Source organism: Nerophis lumbriciformis, linkage group LG10 (genome assembly GCF_033978685.3).
Source record: "Nerophis lumbriciformis linkage group LG10, RoL_Nlum_v2.1, whole genome shotgun sequence".
Lineage (NCBI taxonomy): Eukaryota > Metazoa > Chordata > Actinopteri > Syngnathiformes > Syngnathidae > Nerophis > Nerophis lumbriciformis.
The window spans coordinates 415,127-427,612 of record NC_084557.2 but is presented as its reverse complement, the minus strand read 5'-3'; positions in this window follow the sequence as shown (position 1 = coordinate 427,612).

Here is a 12,486-nt window from a genome sequence, read left to right as displayed (position 1 = left end):
AGGATGTTGTAACAAATAATATTTCTATTAAATAGGCTTTACTTTGCATTTTAATTAACGTGGGATTATTTTTTGTATTTAGAAATAATAGTACCAACTTTTTTTCTCTCTTTTTTTTTTTTCTCTCCAACATTTGTGGCACTGGCGTGGCGCCCCCTGATGGACGGCGCCCTTAGCATTTGCCTATACGGCCTATGCCACGGGCCGGCCCTGGCAACTAACAATATATTTTTTTATAATTGTTACCTGCAATCGCTAAAATATGACAGTTTTTTTTTCTATTAACACCATGAATAAATCAGACATTTATAATTGACGTATATATTATTACCTGTAAAATAATAATAATAATACAACGTTAATCCATTCCAATTAAATGATGGAATGGATTAAGTAAAGAAGTGAAACATTGTACTGATATGATCCAGTTTAAGAGGTTGTTCAAAATAATAGTGCTTACAGAGTACAAAAAAAGAAGAATTATGAGAAATACTTTCAACCTTATTGAAAATAAGATATTCTTCATCTCAGTATGTTAATAATGACTGAATTAATTAATTAATTACATATTACAAAACTGTTGTATACTAATTCATAGATGTTATTTTATTATATAAAAAGGTCAGTAAATGATTCTATATATTTGTAAACGCTTTGAAGTGGGAAAGGGGTAGGATTAAATAAGCTTTGCTTCTTCCTACTCCTTTTCGGGCATGATGTCAAATGAAATGATATGAAATTGTGTGATGTATTATGATGTAAGTGTGTTCATGTTCCAAATAAACTAAAGAAAGAAAGAAAGAAAGAAACGTTCTAACCTTGATGTGTGTAAAAAAAAAAAAAAAATCATCCCGCCAGACCTTTAACTTTTTCTGTTTATATAAACTGATATGTGTTATTTTAAAGTGTGAATGTCCATCCATATGTCTGTCATAACAAATGACCTTTTTTTTCCCTTCTTCTTCTTCTCCGGCCATCCTTTGCACCTCGCCTCCATTGTCATGATAATACTATTGTCATTTTAACCTTGTTTTAACATTGTTATGATAATACCATTGTCCATTTTTAACGCTCGATCTGCAATCTGCCCCATCGTATATGCAGTTTATTTTCCAAACGTAATTTAAATATGCGCTTATTTGTCAACTCTGGCGACGGTGACGTCATCGTTGAAAAATAGCAAAATAAGATGATAATCATGTGTGAGTCAGGACAATACAGTATGGATGTGTCACATGAATATTAATACGATATATGCTGATTTGGCAAGGTATACACTCACAATTTTATGTTTTTTTCCCCCCCTTTCATTTATTATTACGCCATTAAGTATTTAGAGAATTGATTCGTAGGCCAATTAAAAATGTCTTCAATGGCTTGACCCGCGTTTATTGTTCATCCAATAATTGTTTTACGATTTTAAAACGCTGCGAGTGATGGCGTGCCTGGCATGTGCCACCATGCAGCTTTCATCAACATCAATCACCGCTGCTCTTTTTATGCTTTTTTTTCTTGTTCTTGTTGTCGTGGATGCACTTAAAAAGGCAATTTAATGTATTTCCTGTCAGAGGACATGACTGAGAATTTTACAAGTGTGTGTGTGTGTGTGTGTGTGTGTGTGTGTGTGTGTGTGTTTAAATAAAGCCTGTCTATAATCAATTCATATTGATTAAATCACATTTATATGCCACTCATATTATTCTGTTTTTTTTTTTTTTTACCTTTCCATCAGTGTTGTTCTGCTCTTTAACTGGCAAGCAACATTATTATTATTATTATAAGTCAAAATGGACTCACAACCATGTGATTTCTCCCAGCCAATCAAGGAAGACATGGTAAGAGCATACAATGCTGTGTATTTATTCAAAGGAAATGATGTTATATGGCTATCTGGAATTATTTTGGACGACAAACATTTTTTTTAAGCGTATTACAGTCATTTTGATGGATTATTGAAACAAATGCAAAGCAGTGAATAATCACCATTGCATTATGATCTCCGCTCTGTTGGTTTTTACTTGCATTCCAAAAAAAAAAAAATACACTCGGGCAATTTCATCTAATCAGATCATAAAATATGAAATGATCGTAAAGTTTACATTGCGCTTCAGTGGTATGATGCTATCTTTTTTTTTTTTTTTGTTAAATTATTGCAGCACTGATTATTAAATTGTTCATTTATATTTGTGTCTGCAGTTGCATTTTAGTGTTCTTACCAATAAACATACATGCGCACACATATGAATTTGAGACTTGTAGTTCATTTACTGTTTTTTTTTAACGTATAAAACATTTCCATTGCATGGAGTCAGTTTTTTACAATTTATTTGCTTACACTGCAAAATCTAAGTAAGATGAAATATGTCAAATAAGGGTGATATTTGCTTATTTTCTGTCTGATAAGATCATTCTTCTCACTAAGCAGATTTTATGTTAGAGTGTTTTACTTGTTTGAAGTGTTTTGCTCCTAAATGATCTCAGTAAGATATTACAGCTTGTTGCTGAGATGTGATGACCTATATTGAGTAAAACATGCTTGAAACTAGAATATCAAGTGTTGCAAAGCTGTGTCATCAACACTCACAAGTATAAAACTACTATTGTAAAGTAACAATTTCTTACTTCAAGCATGAAAAAATAATAATCCTGATGCTGAGCGCATATCATTATGTCAAGATAATGGCACTAGCATTTACTTCATTTAAGAATATTTTTCAACATATTGAGCAAAAAGGTAAAAAAAAAAAAAAATTCTACCAGAAAAGTGCACTTGTTATTAGTGAGAATATACTTATTTTAAGCTATTTTGGGGTTCATTGAAGTTAGCTAATTTTACCTGTTTTGGAAAGTCTTGACAAGCCAAATTTTCTTGTTCTATTGGCAGATAATTTTGCTTAGTTCAAATAAAATACCCCCAATTTTTGTATTTTTTTTTCTTGTTCTTGAACACTGACTTTTTGCAGTTCAGATCATAAAATATCAAATGATCATAAAGTTTACATTTAAATGCTATCATTTTATTATTTTTTTGTTAAATTATTGCAGCACAGATGATTAAATTGTTCATTTATATTTGTGTCTGCAGTTGCATTTTAGTGTTATTGTCAATAAATATACATGCACACACATATGAATGTGAGACTTGTAGTTCATTTACCCTTTTTTTAACTTATAAAACATTTCCATTGCATGGAGTCAGTTTTTTACAATTTATTTGCTTATTGAGGGTATTTTGTCTTGGAATATATTTTGGATGTTGCTATATTTACTTATCAAGTATGCATAAGCGGGCCTACTCTCCGTGCCCTGCAGGTGAATGCCCGGGGTTGTTGTTTTCTACGTAATGTACAGTTAGCCCTTCCACCGATTTACCCTGTCAGCACTAATGGGGCAATTATACCTCAGGCGGAAAGATTGGAAATGTATCTTCATGACGTTTGTATGACAAAATGTTAAGGAAGCAGCTGAGCGTTGGTGGGACCTTCTCGGTGTCAATCTCTTACGGCCCTGCACACGGTGTAATACATCATGTGTACCAAGAGAGGCTGGGGTCTTCCTGCTTGGGTAGGACAAGACCTGGTCCAGTCCACGTTGACCTCTCACTTCATTCAATCTTTGTCTTTGCTCAGACACCAGCCCTCGTCCTTCCTCCATCCCCAAGGAGGCAATAACCTCCCCGTAGCAAGTGCTTCCCGGTGAGCTGTTGTCATAGTAACTTGTGGGCCGGTCGACATGACAACCCCACCGTGGTCCAGAGATAGATGATAGGCCATGCAGAAGCGGGGAGCAGGGGGGCGGGGGGGATAGGCCTATACCCCATTAATTTGGTTTGCCTGGTTCTGATTCAAAATGTGTTTTTTTTTGAGCCCTCACCTCAAGGGCGAGGTTCATTCAGCATCAACCTGCTTTACATTTATACAAGTATTTCCCCCAACAACGTCTGCCTGCGGGCAGCGTGGTTATCTGCTTATTCGCGGACATTGTTGAAAGATAAACATATTTTCAAACCTTTATTGTCTGCTGGATAAGAATATGTTTTAATTTAACGCTGTCAACTGCTTAAAGATATTCCCCTGTGGCGCATTTTTGAATACATTTTTTTTTTTTCTCTTGTTAAATCTGAATACCGTATATTTGAACCCTAATTTACCTGGATTTATGGCGCAATATATCGCCGCTTTAACCATAAACTATACAAATTCCATACAAGACTTATACGTGACCCATTTTTTATACCTTGTGTTTATTACGGCCGTTTCATTTTTCATGCCGCGGCGAGAAGCAGGCGCTCCTCTGGACGAGCGAGAGCCAGATGATGAATGCAAACCAGATCTAGAGGCGGAGGTGTTCCGCTCAACCCGACCTTTGACCTCCGCAGATGTGAGGCGGACGACGTGGAGGTATTTTTTGGCTGTTTTTCCTTTAAGAATGGATGTTTATCAACAAGGCTGAAGCCTGGGAATACACGCGTTAGTTTTATTGACTACAATAGGTCCAAGTATGCATTTGTGTATTGGAACAAATGGAATAACTACAGAATCACAAAATGAGCTCCTTTTTAATCAGCATTTTGTCAGTATTATGTATAAATGACATCTCACACTATGTTCTGTTTTTCATTTTACATTACCTTATGAAATAATGATATTATTTAAGAAATCATAATGATTCCACATATTCTGGCAGGGGTGTCAAACTCGCTTTCATTGAGGGCTGTATTGTAGTTAATATCGATGAATATAAATGTATAATCACCTCATGTTGTTCTTACACAATTACCTATGCATTTGATTTTTTTTCCTAACAAATTGATGGATAATTTCATAAATAAATTACATTCATTGTACCAACGTACATATACTGTACATATACATACATGCACTCATGCATATAATCACGTTTCATCAAACATATATTAATGCATACCTGCCAACTTTTGAAATCAGAAAAACCTAGTAGCCAGGGTCCAGGGGTTGCAGGCCCCGGTAGGTCCAGGACAAAGTCCTGGTGGGGGGGTTCAGGCTTCGCCCCCCCGACGCAAAATGATTGATTGCATTCAGACAGGTTAAAATGTTGCTAAAACCATCACTTTTCTATCAGTCACAGTGACTTTTCAAAACAAAAATATTACAGCAAAAATCATATGGGTTGATTGACATGTTTATTCTGTAAGCTAACTTCAATAGTTTGAAATTATTTTGACAGTTAATGCCAGTTATCCTGTCAACCTTTCACAAGACTTCAATTTGTTCATTGAAAGTATAAACACTTTTTACAGTAAACAAATGGTAAAACAGTACTAAACAATTCCATTAAAAAAGAAATTGGTGTCATTATTAACTTTCTGTCCAAGCTTGTATAATCTACTGCCTTGTTCAATTGTAAAAAATATTCTGTGCCTAAAATTCACATTTCTATCACAATTATCATACTGTAAACATGGTAAGCTAACTTCATTCAAATGAATAGTCCTGTCAATAGCATGGAATTACAATTCAAATGTAGTTTTTTTGTAAGCCTTTCAAAAGAATTCAAAATATGAAAAATTAATGACAATTAATTGAAGCCATCAGACACTTGAAAAGTGGCACATCACATCTCTAATGTAATCATTTGAACTTTTCAACAGAAATAGCACTGCAAAGATATTAAGGACATACTTCTGTATTTTGGTAGTTATGCTGTCAACATTTAACAAGATTTCTTCAACTTGGACTTGAAAGCATAAATAGTATAAACACTTTTAACAGTATAACAGTACTAAACAATTCCAATAGATAACATTGGTGTCATTACCTTTTTGTGGCTAAAATCCAAATTTAGCAACGGCATTAGACTTGTGTTTTTTTGTCCCAACGTGGTCTTTTACATCGCTAATTCCTCCGTGTCCGATCGAAAAATCTTGTCTGCACAAGGTGCAATTCGCGTAGTTTTCACCCTTTTTGGAAGGGATAATTATTCCCGGATAGGCTTTTGAATATTCTTCACGGAATGACTGCAGTTTTCTTTTCGGTTTAAGACTCGTTTGCGATTTTTCTCCGGCTGATTCCATGATCGTTCGCTCGTTTGGAAACAATGGCAACTGGTGCCTCGTGCTTGGCAGCGGTGCTATAAATAGCCTCGCGCATGGCATTCGGAATGGCTCGATAGGAAGTTACGGGAAGCAGTGTCGATTGTCATTGTTGTTACGCGATTTCGTGAATAAAACTTAAAAAAAAAATAAATAAATGTAATTCATGAAAAACCGTATTTTTTATCACTGCAACCGTAACCCGGAATAGGTTGATGAAAACCGTACTAATTACGGGAAAACCGGAGTAGTTGGCAGGTATGTTAATGTTGTTGCCCTAGGGCAGGGGTCGGCAACCCAAAATGTTGAAAGAGCCATATTGGACCAAAAATACAAAAACAAATCTGTCTGGAGCCACAAAAAATTAAAAGCCATATTACATACAGATAGTGTGTCATGAGATATAAATTGAATTAAGATGACTTAAAGGAAACTAAATGAGCTCAAATATAGCTACAAATGAGGCATAATGATGCAATATGTACATATAGCTAGCCTAAATAGCATGTTAGCATCGATTAGCTTGCAGTCATGCAGTGACCAAATATGCCCGATTAGCACTCCACACAAGTCAATAACATCAACAAAACTCACCTTTGTGCATTCACACACAACGTTAAAAGTGTGGTGGACAAAATGAGAAAGAAAAAAGTGGCATAAAACACGTCCTAGAAAGTCGGAGAAAGTTATACATGTAAACAAACTACGGTGAGTTCAAGGACGGCCAAAATTAGTGGGACAAAACGGCGCTCGCCAAATACTGGAATCAGTGAAGCATGTTTAATACAAACAGTGTGCTTTATAACAATTAGGGAGGTTTGTGTCATGTTTGTCCTCCTACACAAACCATATTAACACAAAAAATATATTTTTTTGCCCTCATCTTTTTCCATTTTTTATACATTTTTGAAAAAGCTCCAGAGAGCCACCAGGGCGGCGCTAAAGAGCCGCATGCGGCTCTAGAGCCGCGGGTTGCCGACCCCCGCCCTAGAGCAATTATTTTGACTCGGGGGGCCACATTTAGAGAAAAAAATGTGTTGGGGGCCGGTATACGGTATCTATTTTTAGGAACACTAATACAAAACCTCACAATAATGTCTGATTGAATGCTAAAAACGTTATGACAGACCGCCTCAAAAAACATAATGGAATTTTACATTTTTTCTATGAACGATAAAACACTGAATATTGACAAAATATGAATGTCACACCTTCTTTCGATCGACATATTTTACAATCAAGTGAAACGCAACAAAAATGCAACAAACAGTGAAATATGAACGCGAAGGGTACAAAATAAACACACCTACAATCTGATATATCTGATATATCACTAAGCTTTAGAACTTTGTTGTGAAAATCTCCTTCCGTGTCTGTGGAAACGCTTCCCGCCCACACTGCGGATGACCATAGTAACTAATTAGATGACCATAGTAACTAATTAGATGACCATAGTAACTAGTATATCATCCATAAGCACAGATTCCAAGCATGTAAATACTTAGTATAGTTGAAGACTTGCGGTCATTAGAAAAGATGAGTGCACATCATAATGACAGCTACACTTTACATCTTAAATATCTAAAACAATTATTTGGGAATGTCCGGCGGGCCAGATTGAAAAGCTTAACGGGCCTTAATTTGCCCAGGTCTGCCCTAGAGTAAACTGGGTAACACATGGCACACTGACGGTGTTACTATAACAATCTACAAGGTTAATATAGTTGGCTTCTCTTTCTTCCCCTCCATTTATCTGCTTTCTTTTGTATCTCATGTTATCATGACATATATGTATTGTTGCATTTGAAACAATTGTATTGTTGATAATAGAGGTAATTATTATTATTATTATTCATTATCAATAGTGATATTTCTATTGGTATTTGTATTGATCCATTTGTAGTGTAATAATGTACATTGTCATTTCTGTATTATTATTTATTTCACTATCACTTTTACTATCATATTTGTACATATCCTATTTGCTGATGTTGTTCTATTGTTGTGTTTGCTGTTGTTGTTGTTGTTGTCTCTCTGTCTAATCCCCCTCTTGTGCCCACAATTTCCCCCTCTGTCTTCCTTTTTTTTCTATTTCCATCCCCTCCGGTCCGGCTGCACCAAATGATAATATAAATATATTTAATAAAGTCAAATACAAATAAGGCAACAAGAGAAAGAGAAATATCCTACACTTGTCTTTTGTAAAGTACATTTGTACAGCCGATATGGGCATTTACATTCACTGTATGACAGTAGCACTATACATAATCATAATACCTGGGCGTCCAGTGAGGGGCATTTTGTACTCCCTCGTCCCAGAAAGAATGCTTAGCGAAAATCTTTTATTGCCTCAAATTGAAAGTAAACAGGTTTTTTAAAAAGAAAGTAATATTTTATCTGAGTCTTTAAATGAGTTTGCTCGTTGATGATTTTGTTTGGTTTTATATTGTGTAGTTATATTTATATGGTCATTATTATTCTGTGACTGTAAATTGTTTGCTTGTTTTCTTATTGATGCTTTTATTTATTTATTTATTTTTTCTTTATTGTGTAGTTATAATTATATGCTTTTACTTGTAATTGTATTGAGTTGTGCACCCCAGGAAGACTAGAGGGGTTGTTGTGGCAACCAGCTAATGGGGATGCTTAATAAAAAAATAAAAATGTACCTGAAAAGCTGGACAGGACTAAAAAAAATAAAAATTGATGGATAATTTGTTTTGAAATCATAAGCCAAAATGACAAGAAAATATTTAGATGTGTATTTCTATTCTTACAAAACAATGCATATATTTGTTGCATGATCAGATAATATCAAAGTGTAAAAGATGTGCAATTTTATGCAGTACGTATATTTTTTTTGTACTTTAGTGACGCGTGTTATTTCAAAGGCTTTCGCTGGCCACATAAAATGAAACCTTGAGTTTGACACCTGCGCTGTATTTGCACAAGACGCCTGAACAATTCATTCAAATTGAACCGCACGCGTGCAAAAATGGAATCACCTGTATCACTATTCTGCCTGGACCAGCAGACATGATAACGTTCTCTACAGACTGGCAGAATAGTCTGGGCAGTTGTGGCTTGCAGCGTGGTGCATCAAACTGAAAGATGTGTGTAATATTTTTGCCTTGCTAATGTTGCCAAATAAGATAAGCAAACAACTCTCAGGTATTCTGGCATGCAACAGTCAGACCACACACACAACAATCAACATATTTGTAAATGAATATCTGTCTGACAGTACGATACTTTTTTCCTCTAACCTTTCCTGTAAAGCCATATGGGCAAATAATAATAATGATAATAATATTGTTGATCTAGATCAGGGGTGCTCACACTTTTTCTGCAGGCGAGCTACTTTTCAATTGATCAAGTCGTGGGGATCTACCTCATTCATATATATCATTTATATTTACTTATTTATGAAATATATGTTTTTGTTAACAAGTTAAGGGTGTTTAATGATAATGCAAGCATGTTTAACACATATAGTTAATATTGTTAACAGGTTAAAGGTGTTTAATGATAATACAAGCATGTTTAACATATAGTTAATGTTGTTAATAAGTTAAAGGTGTTTAATCATAATAAAAGTATGTTTAATACATATAGTTAATATTGTTAACATGTTAAGGATGTTTAAAGATAATGCAAGCATGTTTAACACATATAGTTAATATTGTTAACAAGTTAAAGGTGTTTAATGATAATACAAGCATGTTTAACACATAGTTAATAAGTTAAAGATGTTTAAAGATAATACAAGCATGTTTAACACATATAGATTCCTTTCTTTCATGAAGACAAGAATATAAGTTGGTGTATTACCTAATTGTGATGACTTGCACTGATTGGAATCAGACAGTAGTGATGATAATGTCCGCATTTTTGAATGGAGGAGAAAAAAAGTCCTCCTTTCTGTCCAATACCACATGAAAGTGGTTGGTTTTTGGCATCTTATTTGTCCAGCTTCCGTACTCCTCTGTATACACTTTACAAAAAATACATTGTCGGCAAACTCCGTAGCTTGCTAGCTTGTTTGCGCTGGCTTTCTGAGACTCTTATTTTGTTAGCGCAACTGTGCAGTCGGTCTTTGGAGTTTTGACGACAGGTACGGCGCCAGAGTCCGTTGAAATAAAGTGTTTCTCGCCTTCCAGTCGGTCATTTTAATGAGCTGGCAGCAGCCAGCGTCATCTCAGAAGACCCTCGGGTGCCGTGAATGTCAATCAAGTGACCAAAGTGACGTCATAGTGAAGATTTATGATCGCTCATTTTTAGGACTATTTTTTTAATGCCTGGCTGGTGATCGACTGACACACCCTCCGAGATCGACCGGTAGATCGCGATCGACGTAATGAGCACCCCTGATCTAGATGCATGTATCTGCTGCACACTGCAAAAACTGAAATCTAAGTAAGATGAAATATCTCAAATAAGGGTGATATTTGCTTATTTTCTGTCTGATAAGATAATTCTTCTCACTAAGCAGCTTTTATGTTAGAGTGTTTTACTTGTTTTAAGTGTTTTGGTCCTAAATGATCTCAGTAAGATATTACAGCTTGTTGCTGAGATTTGATGACCTATGTTGAGTAAAACATGCTTGAAAAATAGAATATCAAGTGTTGCAAAGCTGTCATCAACACTCACAAGTATAAAACTGCTTTTTTAAAGTAAACATTTCTTATTTCAAGCATGAAAAAAAAAATCCTGTCATTATGTCAAGATAATGGCACTAGCATTTACTTCATTTAAGAATATTTTTCAACATATTGAGCAAAAATGTCTCTTTTTTTTTTTCTACCAAGAAAAGTGCACTTGTTATTAGTGAGAATATACTTATTTTAAGCTATTTTTTGGTTCATTGAAGTTAGCTAATTTGACTTGTTTTGGAAAGTCTTGACAAGCTGAATGTTCTTGTTCTATTGGCAGATCATTTTGCTTAGTTCAAATAAAATACCCCTCATTTTTGTATTTTTTTTTCTTGTTTTTGAACACTGACTTTTTGCAGTGTACAGATTTACTCTGCAAATGGGAGTTTTGGGATAGTTCTCCTGTTGCATTATTTGTTTTGGAAATTATGAGATATTTTATCATATTTACTGTTCGGCACAGAGGGGGAATTTTGTGCCAGGATCCCTGTTGAGGTAGTTGTTGTTACTACTGTTGTACTGTATTTCAATAACAATGCAGGTGAACCTAATGTTGGGCCCGGCATGTGTCCAGTTTGATTATGATTTAGTCTCACTCTTCATTTGGCCTCCTGGTTGGTGAGGTCCTTTACTTATTGGTTGGGATATGTTCCGTGATGTGTTTGCTTCATTCCATTTTTTTTTTGTTGCCCCCCCCCCCGCCTTTGACAGATGTATTTCCCCTTGGGGATCAATAAAGTGTATCGTCTCATTTCGTCTCATCTCATCTCATCATCCCCGGCAACGGCCTCCTGCAGGGGCACATTAATAATATCAGCAGTAGGATGTAGATGAGTGTGCCTCGATGTTTGAATCCAATCACATGGGCCATCAATTGAGAGATGACAGCCGGGTAGACAGATGCATAGACGGACAGGAAAGATGCATCTTGTGTTGTTATTGTCTTATACAGTCTTCCATATATCTCACCTATTGGATAGTGCCAGTAAACGTGAGCAACAGCGACGCACAGTGGTCAAAAGCTGTAACTACAGAAGAGTTACAGTGGCGTTGTCAGAAGTACATTAATTATCGTATTTGTATGATCATGTAATAAATATGTACAACGTACGAGCAATAATTCAAAAAAAATCCTATGATGGGCGATAATTTGAGACCTTTAAACACAAACAGGACACATTGTGTACTGGTGCAGTACATTGTCTCAACCAGGTGGGGGCGCTGTTTAGCTTTTTTCAAACAGTCCCGTTCGTTGATTGATTGATTGAAACTTGTATTAGTAGATTGCACAGTACAGTACATATTCCGTACAATTGACCACTAAATGGTAACATCTCAATAAGTTTTTCAACTTGTTTAAGTCGAGGTCCACGTAAATCAATTCATGGTAAAAGGTGAGTTAAAGCAGTGTTTTTCAACCTTTTTTGAGCCAAGGCACATTTTTTTCATTGATAAAATGCGGAGGCACACCACCAGCAGAAATCATTAAAAACTGAAACTCAGCAGCTGATATTGACAATAAAAAGTTGCTGTCGCAATTGTTGGATATGACTTTAAAGCATAACCAAGCATGCATCACTACAGCTCTTGTCTCAAAGTAGGTGTACTGTCACCACCTGTCACATCACACCCTGACTTATTTTGACTTTTTTAGTGTTTTAGTTCTTGTCTTGCGCTCCTATTTTGGTGGCTTTTTCTCTTTTTTTGGTATTTTCCTGTAGCAATTTCATGTCTTCCTCTGAGCGATATGTCCCGCATTTTCTT